The 26,023-nt window shown below is 45.0% G+C and overlaps 1 protein-coding gene across 3 annotated transcripts in view; it reads left to right on the plus strand.

The window, feature by feature from the left end:
- Window positions 1–26,023, plus strand: part of PACSIN2 (protein kinase C and casein kinase substrate in neurons 2) — a 182,356-nt gene that overhangs the window by 94,619 nt on the left and 61,714 nt on the right. The window lies entirely within an intron of this gene.

Genomic DNA, 26,023 nt, shown 5'->3' on the forward strand with positions numbered 1-26,023 from the left:
AAAAATTGAACGATTTCTGTCCCAAATTGCGATTCACGATTTCCTTCAAATCAAGCTTTGCTCCCCCTCCTCCTGTCTTTGTGCCCCCTTTGCCTCTTTATGCCTCCTCGGTGTCTCTTTGTGCCCCCTTTGCCTCTTTATGCCTCCTCTGTGTCTCTTTGTGCCCACTCTGTGTCTCCTATCTCTGTCTCTGTGCCTACTCTGTCTCTCTGTGCCTCCTCTGTCCCCCAAGCTGCATCAGTTCTGGACATAGCTTCAAACACGAGTCCAGCAATGCCCATCCATCCACGTCGCCTCCTGCAGGCTCTAATGCACGGAATACTTCCTGAATGTCATGTGACATAAAGGAACCCAGAGTTTTGCCAAGCACAAGAGCCAGCAGACGGCGATAGAGGACGGACAGCGTTGGACTCGTGCGGAAGGTATGTCCAACGCTGCAGTCCACACACGCCGGGACTTTGGGGAAGTTTGAAGCTACTTCTTCAAACTTACCCCATGTGGAAATGACGTAATCGCGATAATTGCAGCTTTGATGATTCCGAAATTGTGATCTTGGTGATCGCGATTTCGGTTTAAATTCGATTTATCTTTCAGGCCTACTGCAGAGGCTGTGCTGGTAAACAAGATCTATGTAGCTTTCCCAGCGTATTGGAGGAGGATATTAGGGACTCTAGCACCAATACACTGCTCGTATTTTCGGTAGGGTAGACCTTTTAACAACAGGCCAAGGATGACTCCCAACATAAACCCCACGAGCTGTCTGGGCTTTCAGCTGGGGACTCGCTGAGCAAGTCTGTTTCATTAGATGAAATACTTCTCCAATTAGTGACATCTGTCTGTGGCAGACTGACATTATTTCAGAGCAGCAGCCAGACAATTGGATTCAGACATTCCGTAATGAATTGCGACGCATTAGCGGAATGTGCAGAAGGCACGCACAATCCAATTTTAAGACCGTAAACTCAGAAGTGTTAATTTGGTTGCAGAGGGAAAACCTATACAACCTTTAAGGTGCCCATATACATCAGACGATGTACGGACAGATCGACCAAGAGACAGATCTTTCTGATCCAGTCTGATTAGAGCGAGATCTGTCAGCTTCCCATAGACCGCAGGCCGATTCGATTTAAATCGATCCGGAATCGGCCTTCTGACGCCGCATTCGCCGCCTCGCTGGTCTGACACTACACCCCCCCCTAATGTGCTGTGCCCAGTGCACTATACTTTGCCTGTCCGTGTCTGCACCTGGCTTCAGCCTCCGCTGCTCTCCGCATACATACACCCCACATGGTTGCCAGCGTATATGTGGGCGCGTTTGTGATGTCACGTTACTCTGGCAACCACACGGGGTGCGTCTATACGGATTGCAGAGGAGCCTGGCTGGGGGGTTCATTACCCATTCTGATATCGCTTGCCGTTACCACCATGCACCCGATCGACCACAACGGCCCAACATCTTGCAGCCTGTCTGATCGACATGCTTGGCCTGAAATTGGTCGCATCATCGATTGGGCATGCACTTGGCGGCACCAATTTTCATCTAATTCGATAATTATCAAATCAGTTGGTCGATTGGCCGCATCTTAAGAGGTAAACGTACAGTATGGGCAAGCGATCAGCTATTTCCTGCTAAACTCAGTGACATCACCCCATCCTCAGTGCATTCTGGGAGGGTATTTGGCATTTACTACTGATTTTCCAGATGCCCCTTTTCATCTTGAATCATCCTGCCCCCAGCCACGTGGATGTGTGGAGATTCTGTACACCTACTTTTACCACTCTTTTGTAAGGTGGTGGGGGAAGGGGTAGTGGGGGGGCTGAGATGCCCCTTTTATCTGCTGAGGAGGGTTTGAAAGGAAACCTTAAAGAGGAACTTTAGCCTAAACAAACATACTGTCATTAAGTTACATTATTTGTTAATTAAAAAAGATAGGTAATATAATCTCTTACCCACCTTGTTTTAAAAGAACAGGCAAATGTTTGATTTCATGATGGCAGCTATCTTTTTGGTTGAAAGGAGGTGACAGGGAGCATAAGACACAGTTCCAACTGTCCTGATCACCCCTCCCAGTTGCTAGGCAACGTGAGTAACAACTTAGGAAATCCCATCATGCTTTGCACAGCATCAGGGGAAAAAGCCAGGGCAGTTTCTTTGATGGGGTGGAGCTTAGCTAAAAATTAGACTTCTATAAGAAAAATAAAGGTCTGATGCTGTGAAACTGTTAAAGAAAAACCAAGCCTTTTCAGTTCTGCTGAATAGATTTTTAGTCTGGAGGTTCACTTTAATCATCTCTGAATTGTGCTGTGAAGTTACTTAAAAAAAAAAAAAAAAAAAAATTTCAGTATACAGCAGCTGGGGATTTCCAAAACGTATCCTGTCACCGACCTCACAAGAGTAGAGGTAGTGATATCTAACCAATGAAAACAGTCAAGTGAGGAGGGAAGAAGGGGAAGAAACCAGTTACAACCCATTCCTAAGTCCTGTTCTACAGCTTGGCGTAGGTTCCCTCTATTGGGTTACCTTATACCGACCCGGCGGTAAGGTTGCCTACAATGGACTTAACTGCCAAAACATTCTCACTTTGGCTCTAGTCTAGTTGTGGGGACCCTCAGACGCTTCTTGGTCATGTCCACTAATTTGTAAGAAATGGGTGGCCCAGCAGGAAATGCTATCCACGCCACCAACTGAATAGGTTTAGTAAAGTTGCATGAGCAGAGGCATTAGCCAAAGCGTGCCAGAAGCCCAGTGGCTGAAGGCTGCCGGCGAGGGTCCTGGTGTACATGTTTAGCATTGGAGTTTTCCCACTGGGTCTCCTATTTCATACAAAATAGTGAAAGCGACCAAGTTGCCTCAAGCAGGGAGCGGGCATTGGTCTACGAGGTTTCCTGCTGGGTTCCCTCAACTAGACTAGTGCCCCTTTGATATTGGTGCATAGACTCTGCACTAACTCTTAAAGAGGGCTGAAAGAGGGTGTGTCACGGACAGGCAAAAGCAGGAGGAGGATTCTTCTGAACCAGGAAGTCCAGCCAGAGACTGAAAGAGGGTGTGACATGGGCAGACAGAAGCAGGATGATGAGGCTTCCGAACCAGGAGGTCCAGCCAGATGCCAACCCACACAGGGCCTCTGTAGGGCCTAGTTGGTGGCCAGTTTCCTCATCACGTTAATGCCATGCAAACCTCTGCTGGATCATCGGAGGCGCACATCCAACACGAGCCAGAGAAGTGGCATTTGTCCTTTGAAAGGGATTCACCCCCCCTCCCTCACTCCCTCACTTCAGCATACCACTTTCTGAAGAGCACTTCTCTAATCTCATAAGGAAATTGATTCTTAAGTATTTAAGCACAGAGCTATGTGTTCATTTCCATAACTTCCACTTGAAAATGTCTCCTCTTGATGAAAATATGTCTTACAGCAGCTCTTCTCTCTTTCCAATCCCACTAATCTACGGCTTACCCTTCTATGGCAGAAGAATTATGACCTTCACAGTTCGGACCTAAGACGAGAGACCTTTACCTGGAAGTCTTCCGTTTTACATCACTAGGAATCCCCCACCGTATAACAGGCATAACACCATGCAAAAGTAGTACAGAGGCGCCAACAGGGTAAAAACAATATTTCTTTAAAATTTTTAAAATGAAGTAGGTAGCGGTGGACTTACCCCTCCAAAACAGACACAAAAATTGCTGTTTTAAGCAAAAATCTGTTTATTTACATACTCCGAACAAGGTGCAACGCGTTTCGCGGGTATATCCCACTTCCTCAGGCAATAAATAGGAGCATATCACCAGTGCGGTCCGGTGCATAGCCTGGCGCCTCTGTATAGTGTATATGTATAGTGAAGGGGCATTGCCATTTCAGCACCACGGACAATGTGCTTCCCAACCTTTGTGGCCCACCTTCTGTTCTTAGGGGCGCTAATGCTAGGTACACACAATACAATTCTCTGGCTGATTTACTGCTAGATCAACAATTTCCAACAGGTCTGATCTGATTTCCGAACGATTTTCCAATTGCTTTTCCATAGAAGTGAATGGAAAATCGATCGGAAATTAGATCGGACCTGTTGAAATTCGTCGATCTGGCAGTAAATCTGCCAGAAAATTTGTATCTTGTGTACCTAGCATAAGACAGTGGAAAGTTAAAAGGAACCTGAACTGAAAATTAAAAGTCAAAATAAACATACATGCATCATACTTACCTCCTGTGTAGTCTACTCATCAATCTTTCTTCTCTCCTGCATCCTGTTTGTCCACTGTGACCAATGGAATTCTCTGTCCTCCATTTTGTAAATGGGCATTACCCCGTAACCGCTTCCTGGTCAGCGCACTGTTACACTGTAATATCGCCCACTTGAGCCATAGGGAAACATGGACATTACCTTACTCATCAGTTGTCCTTTCAGTTATAACTGACAGCAACTGATATATTTCGGTTCTGACAAAATCTTGTCCGAACTGGAAGTAATTGTTGTTAGAAGAAAATGTTGAGCTTCTGAGAGGAACGGACGGCGAGGTAAGCATGTAATATTCGTTTGTAGGTACATCATGTGTTTTAATTTAAATAATTTAACTCTATACAGGTTCACTTTAAGCGAAGAAAAGATGTTCAGTTTAACTTACCTCGGGCTTCTTCCAGCGTTCCCCCCGTAGTCCTTTTGGTCCCTCGTTCTCCTCCTGGTCTGCTGTTGTGCCCCTCTGAAAGCTGTCCTAATGAGCCCTGGTTCAGGCTACTAAGAAAAAAGCTGCTACCTCCATAACCATTTGTGGCAGGAACATAATTGGTATGTGGTGGGCAGCTGCATAGCTTTGTACTGCCTAGAGAACTACATGGCCAGTGGTGAGATGTTATGGATATTGGATCAGAACGGTTCTGGAATCTGGTCTTCTATCAACTGGCGATGGGTGATAGTCCAGGTTTATTCATCGTTCCTGGGTGGGCATACTGATTGATGGGGATTTAAAGAGAAACCGTGACCAAGAATTGAACTTCATCCCAATCAGTAGCTGATACCCCCTTTTACATGAGAAATCTATATTTCTTTTCACAAACGGATCATCAGGGGGTTCTGTATGGCTGATATTGTGGTGAAACCCCACCCACCGGAAACTCTGAGGACCATGGTCCTGGCAGTTTCCTGTCTGTGAACCTTGTTGCATTGTAGATAATAGTTGTTTACAGCTGTTTCCAACTGCCAAAAAAAGCATGCAGCAGCTACATCACCTGCCAGCAGAAAAAATGTCACCATGTAATAAATGGCAGAATGTATATCAGGGAGAGGAAAGATTTTAGACAAGACAAGACAAATAAGACAAGACAAATAACATTTATATTGCGCTTTTCTCCTTGCGGACTCAAAGCGCCAGAGCAGAGCAGCAGCCACTAGGGCGCGCTCTATTGGCAGTAGCAGTGTAAGGGAGACTTGCCAAAGGTCTCCTACTGAATTGGTGCTGGCTTACTGAACAGGCAGAGCCGAGATTCGAACCCTGGTCTCCTGTGTCAGAGGCAGAGCCCTTAACCATTACACCATCAGCCAATGGGAAAACACTGACTAAATCATTTATACATAATTATTGTAAAAATGAAGCCAATTTTTTAAATTACATTATTTTCACTGGAGTTCCACTTTAAGCTTCATGAATCAAATCTCAGCTGTTGTGAATCAGTCCTCCTTACACCTAAGGAACATTGCCAAAATTAACTACCTTATACCTCCCAACGTATCTTCCAACCCTAGTTTACTCCTTCATCACATCATAACTGGACTACTGCAATGCTCTCCATACAGGCCTTTCAAACAAAGACCTGCAATTAGTACAGAATGCAACTGCAAGGCTGTTAACAAGCCAAAACAGCCATCGCCACATACCATCCCTTCGCTCACTGCGTTGGCTACCGATAAACTGGAGAATTCTGTTTAAGATTAGCTTATTGACTTTCAAATCCTTGCACAATCTGGGCTCTGAATACCTGAAGGACTTGTTGCAACTGCATCACCCCCGCCACAATCTTAGATCAAAAGGATCTAATAACTTGGTAACCCCCCACCACTCCAGAGCCCCCCCCCCCCCCCCCCAGAGTCCACCTCAAAACTCTTGGAGACATAGCCTTGTCATGCTGCCCCTACACTTTGAAACTCCCTACCACACTTAATCAGGACATCTCCAACCCTGGAAGCATTCAAGTCTAAAATGAAAAGCCACCTCTTTAGTCCGACATTTACGAACACCTGATTGTTTCCTCTGTAACACAGCCCAGCCTGCAACCCTGTATTGATCTGAGACACAACTATGCGCTTTGAGTCCTGTGGGAGAAAAGCACTGTACAAATGTCATTGTATTGTAGATCTCTCATTTTCGTGATCTACTACAAGTCTTAGTTCATAGAAAACTTCAGTCTGGCTGTTTTTGCCTCGGCCTCCGGAGTACGGCCCGTGCCAATCCCTCCTGTGTGATCGCTGTTGTTTTGGACTCACATGGATGGAAATTTCCCCTGTAATTCATAAATGGGCTGTTTATTTCTCCAGTTAATTAAGCATGGACAGTGACTCTATTGTTGGGCTGTTGGGTGAGGAGTCCTGGAAGCTGAGGGTGCGTTCTCCGTTAATGGCTCTGTGTCATCCCAGGCTTCTAATTGCTCGTTTTTAGCTGCGTGCGCGGCCAGAGAGAGCGGATAGTGCGCACAAAGTTTTGGAAACGGCGAGACTGTTGTTGGCTTTTCTTTCCGGATCATTATATGTCGAGTGTGATGGAAAATCAGACCGGTGGTATCTGTTCTTCGGTGCGGCTATTTATGATGTACTGTGATGGTGCACGGTGGCGTAGTGGATAGGACTCTCACCTTGCAGCGTTGGGTCCCAGCCAGTATCTGCACTGAGTTTGCATGTTCTCCCTGTGTCTGTAAGGGGTTTCCTCCGGTCACTCCATTTTTCATCCCAAAAACATAGAGATAAGTTAATTGACTTCCCTCTAAAAAATTTCCACTAGATTAGATTGTGAGCCCCTCTAAGGGACAGTTTGGGACAAGACAATATGCTCTAATAAAGAAAGAGCAAGTGCTCTGAACCAAGCAGACTAAGCTTATGCACTTCTCAGCCCACATACACAGGTGCTAAGAACTGCATGCAATAGAGACATCAGAAAGACTCCGCCTCCTGCAAATGTACAGACTATGCTTATGCACTTCTCAGCCCACATACACAGGTGCTAAGAACTGCATGCAATAGAGACATCAGAAAGACTCCGCCTCCTGCAAATGTACAGACTATGCTTATGCACTTCTCAGCCCATATACACAGGTGCTAAGAACTGCATGCAATAGAGACCTCAGAAAGACTCCGCCTCCTGCAAATGTACAGACTATGCTTATGCACTTCTCAGTCCATATACACAGGTGCTGAGAACCGCATGCAATAGAGACCTCAGAAAGACTCCGCCTCCTGCAAATGTACAGACTATGCTTATGCACTTCTCAGCCCATATACACAGGTGCTGAGAACCGCATGCAATAGAGACCTCAGAAAGACTCCGCCTCCTGCAAATGTACAGACTATGCTTATGCACTTCTCAGCCCATATACACAGGTGCTGAGAACCGCATGCAATAGAGACCTCAGAAAGACTCCGCCTCCTGCAAATGTACAGACTATGCTTATGCACTTCTCAGCCCATATACACAGGTGCTGAGAACCGCATGCAATAGAGACATCAGAAAGACTCCGCCTCCTGCAAATGTACAGACTATGCTTATGCACTTCTCAGCCCATATACACAGGTGCTAAGAACTGCATGCAATAGAGACCTCAGAAAGACTCCGCCTCCTGCAAATGTACAGACTATGCTTATGCACTTCTCAGCCCATATACACAGGTGCTAAGAACTGCATGCAATAGATACCTCAGAAGACTCCTTTTTTCCTGCTTAGTGGGATGATTGGTGTGAGTGATGTGAATGCCCTGTATGGTATTAACTCTATATTTGATTTGCTATAATGTTGATAAAGCCATGGATCTATGGCCAATTTATGTCTGCAAATAAATGCAAATATATATAAGGACTCGTTCTATAACTACTACCAGTGTAACCTTTAGCTAATTGTTTTTTCTATACCTTCTAATGTTTGAATTAGAGTACAGGTATGTACAGACATACGATAACGATTGTTCGTCGTAAACGACGAACGATTTCAAATTAAGCTTTGGGCGATGATCACTTGCGAACGATCTTGGAATGATCGCTGCGCACGCAACAGGATATGACATCATATACATTGTGTGTGTGTGTGAGATGTGTAAACTCTTTTGAAACAGAAGTGTCAAAAAGAACTGTTTGAGCATGTGCAAACCTGTGCAAAGGAACGATCCACGACCGATCGTTGTACAGACATTATTTTTTCAATGACCGTCGTTTGAAAAGATGCATGTGTACAGCATCTTTGTGTGCAGGATCTTGCAAAGATTTTTATCTGATGTGGAGTTCAGCTCCGTAGAATAGACTGTGAAGGTATGGCTCTCATACTACATGGAAAGGGGGTAAAATTGGTCTGTGATCTATTATTTTCCAAAGACTGATCCATGGTCTGATGAGCCTTTAGGAAAATGAAAGATTACAGACCAATTTTACCCCCTTCCATGTAGTATGAGAGCCATACTCTACACAGTCTATTCTATGGAGCTGAACTCTCCATCAGATAGAAATCTTTGCAAGATGCTGCACACAAAGATGCTGTACACATTCAAAAGATCCGTTCCTGCAAAAGATCCGTTCCTGCAAAATGCATTCATAGTCTATGATATCTGCAGATCCTCATACACACCTTGTTTAACAGACATTCATCTGCAGATCAGACAATCATCTGCAGATCTGAAGATCCATCCTGGTGGATCTGATCTGCAGATGAATGTTTGTTAAACAAGGTGTGTATGAGGATCTGCAGATCTCATAGACTATAGCCTAGTACACACTAGCAATTTTGATAGACCAATCATTGGTCAATTTTACCACCTCCATGTAGTATGACCATTTACCTATATAATCTGCATAGAATTGAATATCTGTTTGGCCCTCATACTACATGGAGGTGGTAAAATTGACCAATCATTGGCCAATCAAAATTGCTAGTGTGTACTAGCCTTAAGAATGCATTTTCCAGGAACGGATTTTTGTCAGGAGCAGAACTTTTGCAGATACTGATCTTTTGTGTCTGTACAGCATCTGTGTGTGCAGCATCTTGCAAAGATTTCTGTCTGATGGGGAGTTCAGCTCCATAGAAAAGACTGTGAAGGTATGGCTCTCATACTACATGGAAGGGGGTAAAATTGGTCTGTGATCTTTCATTTTCCAAAGACTTTTATCTGACGTGTGTACCCACCCTTAGACTCTGTTCACAGATCAACATTTAGCCTGCAGAAGTGGTGTCCATAGATTTTGGTGAACTTTGTCATCTTAATCCCTGCAGCAATTGGGTGATATCTCATACGGGACAGTTATAATTGAGTGGAGACTAACTATCTTGCCTCGTACCTTTGGGAGCATATGAACTGGACTATACTGCCCATGCAGCAGCCATTTTTTTACCCTTGGAATTTTTCACTCCTGGGAGTATGTGGTGTTGTGTGGATGTGTAGTATGTATGTGCAGTTGAGTGACACGGCCGGCTGTGAGTCAGGCTATTAACACCATATGCTGCTTTTTTAACGGGGTTAGGAGGATTTGTACAGCAGATGTTTAATAAAGTATTGTGTATAAGTAGACCACTGTGGACCATTGCTGCTGTTACTATATGAATTCACCTCAGTGAGGCTCCCCTACTTTAGGGTTATACAATTATTATGAAAAGAGCCCTAGCTATTATTGTACAATGTATTAGTATTATTACTATTGAAGTGGTTTTGGTTAGAAAGACTCCGCCTCCCGCAAATGCTCAGACTATGCTTATGCATGCCTCAGCCCGTATACGTCGGGGAATCACAAGAGCATTCGCACTAAGAATCGCTGCTGTGATTTTAAAGCGCTGCAGCCATTCCTAGTATGGTCCAGGCCTTAGAGCATACATGTCAAGCTCTGGCCCGTGGGCCAAATCTGGCCCTTAGAGCCATTACATTTGGCCCTCAAGTGGTTTCCCCACTTTGCATTATGTTTGGCCCACTATATACTAAGGAAGCTATCTTGGAGGTGAAGCTCTAGATCACCATGGAAGCCATACTGTATGGTGGAGTAAGGGGGAAAGCGCTAAATACCAGGGAACTGTATAGGAGAGGAAGGGGGCCACCTGGGAACTTTATAAGGGAGGATGGTGCCCAATAGACATCAATATTGGCCTGCGACTAGGTCACTGGTGTACAATTCTGCCCACTTTGTATTTGAGCTTGACACCCCTGTCTTATAGTGTGATCTAGCTGGGAGCTCCCAGGTCAGCAGTGGGTCAGAGTGCTTTGTCCATGATGGGAAGTCCTGGCTGTGGTGACAGCCTTCATCTTGGTGTGTTTTCATACTTACAGCTGTAACATTCCATTGTCTTGCATACATCCGGTTTTACTGAAACCAGCCGCTAATTAAGGGGTGCGACAATGCACCAGTACAGAAGATTTCCGATCTCCCGAGAGTGCTGCCGCTGCTTGCATGAACCTTCTTGTGAAATCAACCTGGACGCATTTTAAATTCACCTCTTCAGATAAGGAGATAATTTGAAGTAGGAAGGTAGAACATTCTAGAATCTGTTTCTTCATAAGCTGGTCTAGTAGGCTGTACAGCCACTTCACATACAATATACTAACCCCACTTAAAAAAAGCTCACCTGAAGTGAGAGGGATATGGAGGTTGCCTTATTTCCCTCTAAACAATGCAGATTGCCTGGCAGTCATGTGGATCCTCTACCTTTAATACATTTAGCCGTAGACCCTGAACAGAGCACCTGACTGAAGTACGACTGACTGAAGCACGACTGGAATGTGTGATTCAGACACTAATGCAGCCAAAGAGATCAGCAGGTCAGCCAGGCTACTAGTAAATATGGCAGCCTTTCATATCACTCTTAGGTCAGTTGTCCTTTTAAAGCCTGTTTAAATGTGCGTACAAACCTTTAAAGAGGGAACTCCAGTGAAAATAATGTAATAAAAAAGTGCTTCATTTTTACAATAATTATGTATAAATTATTAAGTCAGTGTTTGCCCATTGTAAAATCTTTCCTTTCCCTGATTTACATTCTGACATTTATCACATGGTGACCTTTTTACTGCTGGCAGGTGATGTGGGGAATTGCATTGTGGGGAATAGCTTTTTACAGCCGTTTCCAATTGCCAAAAAAAGCAAGCCGAATCTCCTTCCACTGACATTACCTGCCAGCAGTAAAAATGTCACCATGTGATAAATGTCAGAATGTAAATCGGGGAGAGAAAAGATTTTACAATGGGCAAATACTGACTACGTCATCCTCTATAATAAAACCCTAATGTCTCTGCGTCCCATGTCCCTGTGTGTGTCCTATTTGCGCTCTGCGCATGTACAGGGACGCAGAGACACTGAGGCGGAGTGACGCTCGGCAAGGGATAACTGGCAAAGGGGCGCGGTGAGTGACAGACCTAGCCTGTTTTTAAACGGGCTCAGGTCCACTAGTTTATATATAAGTATTGTAAAAATTAAGCACTTTTTATTACATTTTCACTGGAGTTCCTATTCAGCGAAGCTCACAAACGCATCCCTTCCATAGTCGTATGTCTATCGTAGTCTTGGGACAATTTAGGGGGAAGCCAATTAACTTATCTGTTTGTTGATGGGATGTGGAAGGAAACCAGAGTTCCTAGAGGAATCCCACGCAAACACCGGGAGAACATAAAAGCTCTGTGCAGATGTTGACCTGGCTGGGATTCAAACCTGGGGCCCATCGCTGCAAGGCGAGAGCGCTAACCACTACGCCACCGTGCTGCCCGTTTATAGGCTTAAGCAGTTTCAATCATTTTTTCCATAATTGGGGAACAATCAAACCTACCTGTGACACATCGTGTCCTCCCCAGGCTCTTTTACCTGGGTATTCCACCCGGCTAGTTTTGGTGAGCACCCGGCTGTCATCGCCTCACCACCTCCTGTTCTGTAAGCAGAGTTGCACACAGAAGCAGCGGCCCGGCATTCTCTCATCTCGCCCCTCCCGGCTACGTTTTCATGCCACCCGGCTGGAAAAAAATTCTAGGGAGAACACTGATGTTTCTAAAGTTGCAATCGGAATAAAAAAATAGTGTGTGGGCCACCTTTTGTCTAGTGACCACTGATAGCCATGATTTCCTGTTGCGTTGACGGGCAGTGCTCCTCAGAAGTCCTCGCAGCTCCCGGAGCCTCTGATCTTTGTTCTAACCCCTTTGATGTGCGTTGGCCGCCTTCATTCGCTGACGCTTTGATCATCCCCGGCGCAGGGATTTTCCAGCAGCAAATGGGATTTGTTTGAGAACTAGTTTGACCATCGCTCATTATGGCTCATTGAAGACCTGCGGATCCTGATCATGGATGGTGTTCTTGGAAGCGTCTCTGTGAGTTGAGCTTGTGTGGTCACCCTGAGTTGTCACATGTGCTAATGACACCTCTGCATGACCCCCAGGCGCGCTGCAGACACGCTGATTCTCTGGTTAGCATGCCGTAATTGCCTGTGTATCCCTCCGTGCCTCATGTGGCCTGCATATGTGGCGTATCGCCGCGGCGGTCTGGCTTCTGTTGCTGTTCCTTTCTGCTTGACTTCATAAATGTAACGCTGAGAGACCTGACATATGTTCTGGTCGTATCGCTTCATATAGTATAACGGGTTTCTCATGTTTTAGCACCTGTTAATATGGCCACACACCATACAATCTTTTTCCTTTGTAATTCTTCAGTTGAATAGAAATCTATTTTTCTGACTGATTGTAACAATTAAAATCTGACCAGTGTACCACACACGTGTGTACAATTTTTCCCCAGTGATGGAAAAAGATTGACAACTCTGAAAAACATTGCTTGAGTCTATACATTAACCATTTAAGGACCACGCTAATTGAAATCTACGCCCTGTTTTGATGCTGTTGTGGCTGCCAGGGCGTAGATTTCAGCTCGCCGGTGCCACGCGTTCTCTTCGCTCCCGCCGATCGTGTTATCTCCCCACTGCTGCTCACTTGCCCTGACGGCAGAGCCCTGTGAGCCGGTCAGGAGACTATTTCAATGGCTCCTGATCCGGTCTATCAGTGCAAGCAAATTAGCATTGCAGTGCGGTAAGCAGCGTTATAAGATTTTGTAACGCAGCTCTGCAACATCCCACTGTGAATACAGCCTCGCAGATAGGAAACTGCCATGGCAATGACATCACATTGTGGGAGGGGTTTCACCACAATATCAGCCATACAGATTTTTTTTTTGTTTGTGGGAAAAAGGGATATCCGCTACTGATTGGGATGAAGTTCAATACGAAGTTAAAATTCCTCTTAGGCTGCTTTCACAGTGGGACGTTACAGGCGCACGTTAGAGCAGCCTGTAACGCAGTCTAACTCACAGGAATGAAAAATCAGGGGGCTGTTCACAGTGCCCACGTTGCGTTACACAGTAACGCTGCACGTTCGTTTGAAGTGCAGCATACTGTGCGTACTAGCGGTGCCGCGTTAGACTGTTTGCACATGCTCAGTATGGGTGGTTTTTTTTTTTTATTTTACGTAGCCAGGCACATGGCTACTTTATATTCACTGCATTTGCAGTGTTTACTTCCAGGAGCGGCCGCTGATTGGCTGGCGGGACCACGTGATGCGGAGAGCTCCGCTCACGTGGTCTCCGCAGCGCCTCCGACAGAGCAGGCGCACCAAGAGCTTCTTGTAACGCGACTCTTGGTAGCGTCCTGCTCCAACAGCACCAGGCGTTGCGTTAGGGGCACGTTATGCGCCCTATAACGTCCCTTAAACGCAACGTCCTGGTGGGAAAGAAGCCTTAAAGTCATTCGTTTTTCATTACGTTTGATGTCCTTGACCAACTATTGTATAGTGTACGGGTTAATTGTCTCTCTGCTGTTGGGTACTATCTGCTCTTGGCAGACTGGCTCTTTTTTTAAAAAAAAAAAATGCTTAAATGTGCACAAAAGAAATCACATTATTTTGGAAGCGGTGTCGTGTTTATACAGCCACTGACTGCTTGCTCAGATGCGGAGTTATGATTAATCTGTAGGTTTGACAAAATGTCCAGACTGACGTTCCCCTGCAAACCTCTTGTGTTGATATTTTTAGCTGTTCTGCTGCGGAGTCGTGTGAATCTACTTTTTCTCTTATTTATTCACGCTGGTGCCATGCCAACCTAAATCCCTTCTGCTTGTTTTTTCTTTTCTTTTTTTTTTTTTTTTAATAACCTCTTCAAATCGTACGTTTTATGGCAACTGCCGCGGGAGCTAGGCTAAATATACATTTGTCGTCTTAAGACAGAACTTATCTGCAATTTGTTTAGCTTTCTGGGAGCAAGAATGTTCTCCCATGATGTATCACTTCTGAATATGCAAGTCATCCCTTTAAAGCAGTGGTCCTCAAACTAAAGCTGGCCACTAATGGTCCAATTTCTAGCGAAAAATCGTTCGAGCGATCAGAAATTCTGATCGGATTGGTTGTAAATAATCTCCATTGGTGGACACAATCGATTATGAACGAGTGAAAAAAATGTCGCCCGAATGAATTTTCGTCGAATGAAAATTTGGATTTTCTTGGTGGTCGTGATAGATAGGAAGCAAAGATTGGTTAGTTGATGGTGTAGTGAACGATTTTTCGTCCGATCAGAATTCCTGATCGCTCAAACGATTTTTCGCATGAAATTGGACAGTTAGTGGCCACCTTAAGGCCCGCGGGCCAAATGTGGCCCCCTGAGGCTTTTTTACCAGCCCCCCACCCACAAAATGTATTACTTATGATGTGGTCAACCACATGTTAAAATATTAGTGGTCCGCATATGGAATAGCAGTGCTGGCACCACCCATCCACATGGAAGCCAGAAAGCAGTCATTCGCTAGTTTCCAATCAAATTCCACATCAGGTGACACTGCTGTCCAACTGGACTTCAGGTTGTCACCTGGGTATGCTTCACTGTCTAGCTTTTACATCATTTTATGTATATTCTGGCCCTCCAGCAGTCTGTTGACCCGGCCCTTAACCCAAAACGTTTGAGGACCCCTGCTTTAAAGGGTACCTAAAGTGAGAGGGACATGAAAGCTGTCATATGTATTAATGTATTAACTTTTAAACAGTACCAGTTGCCTGGCAGCCCTGATCTATTTAGCTGCAGAAGTGGCTGAATCACACTAGAAACAAGCATGCAGCTAATCTTATCATATCTGGCTATCTATCTATCTATATCTCTGGCTATGGCTAAAAGTATTAGGCAGAGGATCAACAGGATTGCCAGACAACTAGTATTGTTTAAAAGGAAATAAATATGGCACCCTCCTTATCCCTCTTACTTCAGTGATGTAGTTTATTTTAGATGATAAAGCAGTCAATTTTATATCGATTATGAATTGTCACCTTACCAATGTTGTTACGATTATTTTACGGTTGAAGAAAAAATAAAACCTTGCCGATCAGTTCTAGCACTTCATATCGGTTGTGAGAGGTGATTTTACATTGCACTTTTGGTTTACGATGAACCAGACGTCTTGTCTAATCAAATGTTAAGTAAAATACCAGTTTCGTAAAAAGAATTTGTGAGATTCTTGGGAACCGAATGGTAGTGTGATAAGTCTTGGGAACTTGCCAGCAACTATTTTAGCTCATTCCTATTTGCTGTTTATGCCGTATCTGTATCTAGCTACTGTACATATATTTGCATCTACTTTAATGACATTTCATTGCCCATCCCTAGTGTGATCTTCCTGATTTGATTGATTGAACATTTCTGACATTTATCAGTCGGTAGCATCTTTAGTACTGGCAGGTGATCTGTGTGAAATGTTTGTTTACGGAGTGTTCTGAAGCCAGTAGAAAACATCTCTGCTCTCCCAGAATGCTCTAGGGGGAGCATAATAAACAGCCTAGGCTGTGACATCACTGGGAGGGAGGGCTACATACCAGTATACAACGATGTATAGATATAGGAGGTCTTTCTGATGCTGATGCGGATAACCATAAAAGTGTGTATCCTAAATAATGTACTGCATTCGACTAGATTTCACCACAGTGCCACTTTTTTAAACAGGCAAAATTATACTTTAGAGAGAAACTGTGACCAAGAATTGAATTCATCCCAATCAGTAGCTGATACCCCCTTTCCCATGAGAAATATTTTCCTTTTCTCAAACGGATCATCAGGGGGCTCTGTATGGCTGATATTGTGGTGAAACCCCTCCCACAGTGTGATGTCAGGACCGTGGTCCTGACAGTTTCCTGTCTGGGAACCTCATTGCATTGTGGGAAATAACTGCTGTTTACAGCTGTTTCCAATTGCCAAAAAAAAATCAAGCAGCATCTCCATCCAGTGACATCACCTGCCAGCAGTAAAAATGTCACTATGTGATGTCAGAATGTGAATCAGGGAGAGGAAAGATTTTACAATGGGCAAACACTGACTAAATCATTTATACATAATTATTGTAAAATTGAAGCACTTTTTTATGACATTTTCACTGGAGTTTCTCTTTAAGAAAGTAAACAAGCAGACATGGAAACCTAATGGAGCTGGTTCAGCATTGAAGCGGAAGGGCTAGGTCACACATTTAATAATGCACTGCTGTAGCGTGTGTAGTGCGAGGTCGGGCGCTGCGTCCTGTAAAGCTTAGGGGACGCACGTGAAGCAGCACAAGGGCACGCTCGGTCGATCGATCGCAGCGTCCACATTCCAGTCAGCCCCGATCTCTCTCCTCACTTTATTTGCTAGAATTCCCGCTTGCATTCCAGCATGGTGGGGTGACTCACTGAAGCCTGCACTTGTTGGCATTTTACATCTGGGTTATTTTTAAACCTCGCTGTAGGACCAGAAAATGTCGTCTCCTCTCCCGGTGGTTGCTATGGCGGCTCGCTGGCAGCCTGGGGCGTTCCTAATTGACTTTTTGGCATAAAAGACAGACGCCTGGCAGAGGCTGCTGCATTACCTGAGCGAGCTTTATTCGCTAGGAGGGCAGCATCCTCTGAATTTTACTGCGTTTTGTGTCAGAGCGCACCGTTTTAAAGTGAGTGCTGCGGCTATTTTGTGAGTCAAACTGGCAACCTGTGACCGCAGCCTAGCATGGATGACATCACTGAAAGGCAAGTTAGGCGTACTCAGAGAGATTCTGCATCCGTAATAGTTTACAAGACAACAAGTTAAATAATCGTACTCCCGCTGCAGCTAAAGTGAACACAATTTTGGGATGCATTAAAAGGGAAATAAAAACTCGAGATGCTAGCATAATATTGCCCCTGTTTAACTCTCTAGTAAGGCCACATCTGGAATATGGAATTCAGTTCTGGACACCACATTACAAAAAAGATATTGCAGTTTTAGAGCAGGTGCAGAGACGAGCTACAAAATTGATACGTGGGATGGAAGGTCTCGCTTACCAAGAAAGGTTAGATAAACTGGGTTTATTTAGTCTGGAGAAAAGATGCCTTAGAGGAGATCTAATTAACATGTATAAATACATCAGAGGGCAATATAATAGCTTGGCGGATGAGCTTTTTGTCCCTAGGCCTTCTCAGAGGACTAGAGGACATGATCTGCGCATGGAGGAAAAACGTTTTAGCCATTTATTTAGGAAAGGGTTCTTTACAGTAAGAGTGATTAAGATGTGGAATGCATTGCCACAGGAAGTCGTTATGGCAAACTCTATACCTGCATTTAAAGGGGGCTTAGATGCTTTCCTTGCGTTGAAAGACATCCATGGCTACAATTACTAGGTAATGCCTAATGATGTTGATCCAGGGATTTTATCTGATTGCCATCTGGAGTTGGGAAGTAATTTTTTCCCTTTTGGGGCAAATTGGCCTTGTAAGGGTTTTTTGCCATCCTCTGGATCAACAGGGATATGTGAGGGAGCAGGCTGGTGTTGTACTTTGTTCTCTGGTTGAACTCGATGGACGTATGTCTTTTTTTTCAACCCAAATAACTATGTACTGTAACTATATGTTGTTCCAATAGATTTCCCAATCGGTAGTCAGTTGGTGAAAATGCCAGACTAATGTACCCACATGGCTGATGCTTGTTCCCAGCAAATATACAACCTCACTCCTCATCAGATTATCAATAAAACATCATTTTATGTGTTGCTAAAAAATCCTTAAGAACTTCCATTTTTAATGCCTGGTACACACGATGCAATTTCCCGTCAGACGGGTTGTATCAACTATTTCTGACCATTCCGATCTTTTTTTTCTGTTGGATTTTTGTGCAGAAGTTATTGGAGAATTGATCATAAAGACGTAAATCCGACCAGACCTGTTGAAATTAATCGATTGAACCTATCTATCGGACGGGAAATTGAATGGCGTGTACCAGGCATTTGATATTCTTATAAGCCACTCATTTGATTGGATCATTGATCTGTTTGGAAGGAAATATTTACTTGTCTCTTAGGGCTCGTTTCCACTATTGCGGTGCGGAATCGCCTAGATTCCACCGCTGATGAAATCGCATGCGGATGCGATTCCACATGCGGTTTTTGCCGCAAATTCGCATAGGTGAGGGTATATGTGATTTTAACCATGTCACTGCCTGTGTGAATTTACATTGGTACCTATGCGAATTCGCGGCAAAAAACGCATGGGGAAAACGCATGCGATTTCCCTAATAAATACATTGTGTGCGATTCGCCTGCATTCCACACGCAGGCGAATTCTGCAGGGTGTTCCGTGCAGATTTTCTCCGCACAATAAAACGCTCCCGCAGACGCATAAGTGGAAACAGGCCCATTCACTTATATTGTCTATGCGAATCCGCATACGCAAGACGCATGCGGATTCGCGATAGTGGAAACGGGGCCATAAAAACACAATTCCCTAACGTGAACATTAAAAGGACAATTACAGGGAAAAAGTAAGCAGTTGAAATCTGGCTGAACCGACTAGCCCATCTCCTCATGCGGGATGTTCAGGTTTTCTTTGTTTTTTAACAGCATTTCATGAACAGCAGTTTAACTGCCAAAATAGTAAGATACCAGGCAACCTCCCTACTCGTTTGCACTCTATTTTGTCAGATTTAGCAACAGCTATTTAGGAAATGCGTTTAAAAACAAAACCCTGAGAATACCCCATGAGGAGATGGACTAGTCCAAAATCTGTCGCTTTGGTCAGATTTTAACTACTTTATTTTTGTTGCTGGAGTGGTCCTTTAAGATCTAACTAGCCCCTCCCTCGCCCAAAGTTGAAGGGAACCAGAGGTGCGGAGTATGGAGGCTGCCATATTTACTTACTGAAGTGTGACTGGATTAGCTGCATGCTTGTTTGAGGTGTGTGTGATTCAGCCATTACTGCAGCCAAAGAGATCAGTGGACTGCCTGCAACTGGTATCGTTTAACAGGAAATAAATATGTCAGCCTCCATATATCACCTCGAGCACACTTTAAATCTTCTCGCCTTCATTTTCTCTCTTCCGCAGCAGAAACCCATCATCCGGCCTTTGTTCATGCAGCGGCGGATGTTCTGTAATTTCGGTGACAGTATTAAGACCTTGACTGTGTTCTCTGAGCATCTGCGCCGCTGAAAGGCTTAAATTGCTGCAATCCCAGATCAGGTGACTTAAGCCCTCTCCGCGCTTGATCTGCAGTCAATAGGATTTAATTAGAGGGGCGGCTGTGTGGATGGAGGGGACACAGATGAGTGTGTGTGCAAGCTGGTAAGTGCAATCTGGAGGCTGTGCAGATGTGAGCACAATCCCGCTCCAAACCTTCTCACCCAATTCTAATCTGTTTAAAGGGAGCGTTTGTCATCATCCCAATCCCCACGGCCTCTTACACATCGCGCTTGACTTGTGTTGTGCGATTGCATGTTTTCTTTCAACGGACCTGCAGTTTGCGTATAATTTAAGTCAACAAAAGCAAGAGAATCACATTTGTCATGTGAAAATCGCATCCATTTCATTAATATGCACAGAAATATCGCATTTTGAAAAAATTTATTAAAAACGTAAAGGGACACTGTAGGGGGGTCGGGTGAAAATGAGTTGAACTTACCCAGGGCTTCTAATGGACCCCTGCAGACATCCTGTGCCCGCGCAGCCACTCCCCAATGCTCCGGCCCCGCCTCTGGTTCACTTCTGGAATTTCAGAAGTTGCCGTGCCCTCGCTCCCGCTGACATCACCAGGAGCGTACTGCGCAGTCCCAGTATGGTCTGTGCCTGCGCCGTGCACTCTTGGTGACATCAACGGGAGCGAGGACACGGCAACGCAGGCGCAATGGTTTTCAGACTTTAAAGTCTGAAATTCCAGAAGTGAACCGGAAGTGGGCATCGGTGAGTGGCTGCGCGGGCACAGGATGTCTGCGGAGGACTGTTAGAAGCCCCGGGTAAGTTTAACTCATTTCCCCCTACCCCCCCCCCCCCCTTGCAGTATTCCTTTAAAGGGAATGGGGATTATAAAGACAATATACATACCTGGGGCTTCCTCCAGCCACCTCCGACCTGATCACTCCCACGCCGTCCTCTTCCGCCTCTCCGTTCCCCTGCTACTGGCCCCGGAAAGTCCTCCGGTTCGGGGACAACTGCGCATGTGCGGCCCACAAGTGTGTGCACTCCCACTGCGCTCACGTCACCTGGAGCGTTCTGGGCTTACGCAGGCGCAGAACCCTCCCGGCGTTGGGAGCACATCTGGCCGGACGGCGCATGCGCTGACTGGCCCCGACTGAAGGATTTTGCGGGCGACGTAGAAGGCAAATGAGGACGACACGGGAGTGATCAGGCCGGAGGGGGCTGGAGAAAGCCCCCTGGTAAGTATACATTATCAAAGGGCCCCATCGCAGGGAAACTTTAAAATAAGATTTGGAACCGAAAAATTGCTAAAATAAAAAATCGCAGGGATAAGTGTGAAAGCTGTCTAAAAGGGTTGACGCAGATAAAGTTGCTGCTGCCGATGCTCTGTTAAAATGGGCACTGCATTGATCGCAAAGCTAAGTGGGGCTATAGCAATGCCGAGACAGTAATATGGGCGCCTCAGACACACAGTACATATCCTTTTTAGGTGGAGCGGATATCGGCATAATGTTTGGTGGTGGTTGGATAGTTTACTGGTGGCTCTGCCTCTGACACAGGAGACCTGGGTTCAAATCCTGGCTCTTCCTGTTCATTAAACCAGCACCAAGTCAGTAAGGGAAGCTTGGGCAAGACTCCCTAACACTGCTACTGAACAACGCCCTGGTGGCTGCAGTTCTGGCCCTTTGAGAGAAAAACCCAGGTCTCCTGTGTTAGAGGCAGAGCCACCAGTAAACTATCCAACCACCACCAAACATTATGCCGATATCCGTGTTCTGTGTTTTTTTGTTTTTTTTTTTGTTTTAGCAGTGAGTGCATGGTTGGTGTGGGGGTTTACCCATTGACCAATAGTAGAATATTGGTAATTTCACCAATATTCTAACGGCTATTCCTGGTGCACTGAGATTAACGTGACACCATATTTACATGTACACCAAAGGATACCTGGAGTTCATTTTTCGTTTAAAGTTAGTGTAGGGTATTGATAGGCGTTTTACAAGGCGTTTTATCACTCCCTGTGGCTTCCTGCGTCTCTCCCGTTCTCCATAACCCCAGGATTTTACTATTCCCCTGCCGAGCAGCGGAATCCTCTCTCCCAGAAGAGCTGACCGCCATGGATGATCACTAGGGAGGTGTAAGCCTGTGGTCCTTAAGTGGTTAATAAAGCTATATGGATATGGACTTTGAGTGGTGTTTGGGCCTCCTGCTCCGGCCAGTGGGTTGGTGTGTCTCCTGTGGACTCTGCCAGTGAGTCAGTGTGTCTCCTGTGGACTCTGCCAGTGAGTCAGTGTGTCTCCTGTGGACCCGGACAGTGAGTCAGTGTGTCTCCTGTGGATTCGGCCAAAGCTGTATGGCGCTTGTTTGTCTTGCTTCTGAGAATTCCTGCAGAGTCCGCACGCTCGGATGCCTCTGTATTTGCAGCTATCCTGGAGACATAGTTGTTCCAAGGAGTGGCATAGAGACCCAATGTTCCCTGCTGTCACCTCTCATTATTGTGTTTTGCAGGTTCCAAGTGAGCAGGGTGACCTCAATTCTTTCCCCTTGCCACACTTTACTTTCCAAGTTACATTTTTGGCTTTTTTTCTTTGCTGTTTCTCCCCCTTCTGTTCTCATTAAGTTTTTGTTTTTGGGGGGAGTTCATTTCAGAGCGTATCTGTGTTTGAACCTGGGACATTATTGATTTAGCCTATACAGTGCTGCCCATCATTATTCATACCCCAAATTTTTAAAGTTACTTTTATTCAACCAGCAAGTAATTTTTTGGCAGGAAATGGCATATGCGTCTCCCAAAAGATAAGACGATGTACAAAAGACATTGTTGTGGACAAAATGTCTCAGTTTTTATTTAAATTTGAGCAAAAAGTGTCCAGTCCAAAATTATTCATACCCTTTACAAACTGTCCCAGTCTGTGGGGAAAACCAAATTTCTATACTATTCAAAATAGCCCAAGCTGTTCTAAAGTATCCTAATTACCCTGATTTAATTGGGAACAGCTGTTTTAATCAATTCAACAGGTGAAAAACCGCAGCTCTCTGCAGTTGATTTGTGGACAGTCATGGCTAAGACAAAGAAGCTCAGTGAGGACCTGCGGCTGCGCATTGTGGCTGCTCACAAGTCAGGAAAGGGCTACAAGACAATTTCTAAATGTTTTCCAGTTCCAGTGGCTACAGTGCAAAGTAGTAAAAATTCAAGATGTTCTGCACTGTGGAAAATCGGAGGACGTGGTCGGAAGCCAAAAGTGACACCTGTGCTGGCCAGGAGGATAGTGAGAGAGGTGAAAAAGAATCCAAGGATCACCACCAAGGCCATCCTGGTGAATCTGGGCTCTGCTGGTGGCAATGCCTCAATGCAGACAATCCAACGGACGCTTCACACTGCTGGCTTCCACTGATTCAGAACAAGCACAAGACTTGAACTTCTCCACATAAGGCACAGAAAAGCTCGCTTGGCCTTTGCAAATGCTCATCTGAACAAAGAAGACGACTTCTGGTCTTCTGTAAAAAAAGAAAAAAGAAAAAAAGGGAATTGTTTGGTCACAATAATGTTTCCTTCATTTGGGTTGAAGGCTTCTCCTTTTTTACACCAAAGAACACCATCCCTACTGTCAAACATGGTAGTGGGAACCTAATGCTTTGGGGTTGTTTTTTCAGCCAATGGACCAGCCAAAACCTAATCCCAGTAAGCGACATTATGAAAAATGAATACATGAGGATTCTCAACAAGAACGGATCAGGTAGTCTGCAGAGAAACTTGGCCTTGTCCACCAATACACATTTCAGCATGACTGTGAACCAAAACACACAGCAAAAAGTGGTGAAGAAATGGTTAGCAGACAACAACATTAACATTTTGGAGTGCCCCTGCCAGAGTCCTGACTTGAATCCAATTGAGAATCTGTGGAGGGAGATAAAGATCAGGGTGATGGCAAGAAGACCCTCCAACCTGAAAGATTTGGAGCTCATTGCTAAAGATAAATGGGCAAAAATACCTGTGGAGACATGCGAAAAGCTGGTCTGCAATTATAGGAAGCGTTTGGTTGCTGTAATAGCCAATAAAGGCCTTTCTTTAGATTGATAAGGGTATGAATAATTTTGGACTGTAAATGTAAATTAAAGCTGAGAAATATTTTTTTCCCACAATAATGCCTCTTGTACATCATCTTATTATCTTTCGGGAGACGCCAATGTAATTTCCCGTCATAAAAAAAAAAAAAAACTTACTGGTTGAATAAAAGTCACTTTAAATCAAAATTTGCCAGGGGTATGAATAATTATGGGCAGCACTGTAGGTAGATGTGTAGTTACAGAAGGTTATCCATACAGGTAGACATTTCCCTGATCCAGTGTCCATAGGGACATATCAGTGGTGGTCAGAAATATTATGCCACTGGGCAATGGCTGGATTGTTTGGTCAAATTTCCACTTTACACCACCGATTATCTGCTTGTATGAGGGACTATGGTGTATGTCTGAGCTGCTTGGGTATTCTGTTGTACTGGTCCAAGCCCCATCCCATACAGCCATATCAGTCCCTGCCATACACTGAGGAAGACCAACAGTCCAAAACAGGCTGTCTGCATGTTGGGTTGGTGTGGCTGTGTAAAATGTATAAGCTATAGACTTGCTATATACCAGCAGTTCTGGATGCAAGCCAGGCTTCGGGTGCATAAAGAGATCATTTACGTATTCAATAGTGGTAGACCACAATCGTTCACTTAAAGCTGAATTATTGCAAATACCTTCTGTTTTAAAGGGACACTGAACAGATTAAAAAAACAGAATTTGTACTTACCTGGGGCTTCCTCCAGCCCACCGTAGCCTGTGAGGTCCCCCGGCGTCCTGGCTCCTTTCCTGGTCCCGGCTCCGGTTACATGGCTACACTTCGGAGCCGGGACTGGGACCAGGGAAGGAGCCAGGAGGATGCTGGGGGACCTCACGGGCTACTGTGAGCTGAAGGAAGCCCCAGGTAAGTATACTTTCTGTTTTTTATAACCTGCTCAGGGCCCCTTACTAAGGAGGCAAACTACACTGAACATTGTTTTTTAGTTGGAGGTCTTTTCGGTCTCTTTTATTCCCTTATACTTTCCTTGTGGTTTTGGGTCACCCAGAGCTGCTTGGGTTGTGTGTGTGTACAGTGTGTGTACAGTGTGTGTGTGTGTACAGTGTGTGTGTGTGTGTGTGTGTACAGTGTGTGTGTGTGTGTGTGTACAGTGTGTGTGTGTGTGTGTGTGTGTATACAGTGTGTGTGTGTGTGTGTGTGTGTGTGTGTACAGTGTGTGTGTGTGTACAGTGTGTGTGTGTGTACAGTGTGTGTGTGTGTACAGTGTGTGTACAGTGTGTGTACAGTGTGTGTGTGTACAGTGTGTGTACAGTGTGTGTGTGTGTGTGTGTACAGTGTGTGTGTACAGTGTGTGTGTGTGTACAGTGTGTGTGTGTGTACAGTGTGTGTGTGTGTACAGTGTGTGTGTGTACAGTGTGTGTGTGTGTACAGTGTGTGTGTGTGTACAGTGTGTGTGTGTGTGTGTGTGTGTGTGTGTGTGTGTGTGTGTGTGTACAGTGTGTGTGTGTGTACAGTGTGTGTGTGTGTACAGTGTGTGTGTGTACAGTGTGTGTGTACAGTGTGTGTGCGTGTGTGTGTGTGTGTGTGTGTGTACAGTGTGTGTGTGTACAGTGTGTGTACGTGTGTGTGTGTGTGTGTGTGTGTGTGTGTGTGTACAGTTCGTGTGTGTGTGTGTGTACAGTTCGTGTGTGTGTGTACAGTTCGTGTGTGTGTGTGTACAGTGTGTGTGTGTACAGTGTGTGTGTACAGTGTGTGTGTACAGTGTGTGTGTGTACAGTGTGTGTGTACAGTGTGTGTGTGTACAGTTCGTGTGTGTGTGTACAGTTCGTGTACAGTTCGTGTACAGTGTGTGTGTGTGTGTACAGTGTGTGTACAGTGTGTGTGTGTGCAGTGTGTGTGTGTGTGTGTACAGTGTGTGTGTGTGTACAGTGTGTGTGTGTGTGTACAGTGTGTGTGTGTGTACAGTGTGTGTGTACAGTGTGTGTGTACAGTGTGTGTGTGTACAGTGTGTGTGTGTACAGTGTGTGTGTGTGTACAGTGTGTGTGTGTGTGTACAGTGTGTGTGTGTGTGTGTACAGTGTGTGTGTGTGTGTGTGTACAGTGTGTGTACAGTGTGTGTGTGTACAGTGTGTGTGTGTACAGTGTGTGTGTGTACAGTGTGTGTGTGTACAGTGTGTGTGTGTACAGTGTGTGTGTGTGTGTGTGTGTGTGTGTGTGTGTGTGTGTGTGTGTACAGAGTGTGTGTGTGTGTGTACAGAGTGTGTGTGTGTACAGAGTGTGTGTGTGTGTGTACAGAGTGTGTGTGTGTGTGTGTACAGTGTGTGTACAGTGTGT

This window comes from Hyperolius riggenbachi, chromosome 3 (genome assembly GCF_040937935.1).
Source record: "Hyperolius riggenbachi isolate aHypRig1 chromosome 3, aHypRig1.pri, whole genome shotgun sequence".
Classification (NCBI taxonomy): Eukaryota; Metazoa; Chordata; class Amphibia; order Anura; family Hyperoliidae; genus Hyperolius; species Hyperolius riggenbachi.